Here is a 296-nt window from a genome sequence, read left to right as displayed (position 1 = left end):
AAGCTGGCCCAAGAGAGCTTTTCAGAGCGCGTACGTCTCTCTCTCTCTCTCTCTCTCTCTCTTCTTCTCCCTCTCCCTCTCTCCCCCTCGACTTCCCACCACCTTCCGCGTCACCACCAGGGTCTCCCGCCCCTCCACGATGCACCCTTTACGGCGCCGACGTGACCACGCAGACGCGTCAATACGCGATTTCTCCTTAACCACCCCTCTCGCGCAAACCCCCTTGCATCCCCTTCTCGTCGCGGATCCGCAACCAGGTGGCTCCGCTGGCAATGGCGGCCGACCACCACCGTGAT

This window comes from Formica exsecta, unplaced genomic scaffold (assembly GCF_003651465.1).
Source record: "Formica exsecta isolate Colony F162 unplaced genomic scaffold, ASM365146v1 scaffold768, whole genome shotgun sequence".
Taxonomy (NCBI): Eukaryota; Metazoa; Arthropoda; class Insecta; order Hymenoptera; family Formicidae; genus Formica; species Formica exsecta.
Note: the sequence above shows the minus strand (reverse complement) of the source record.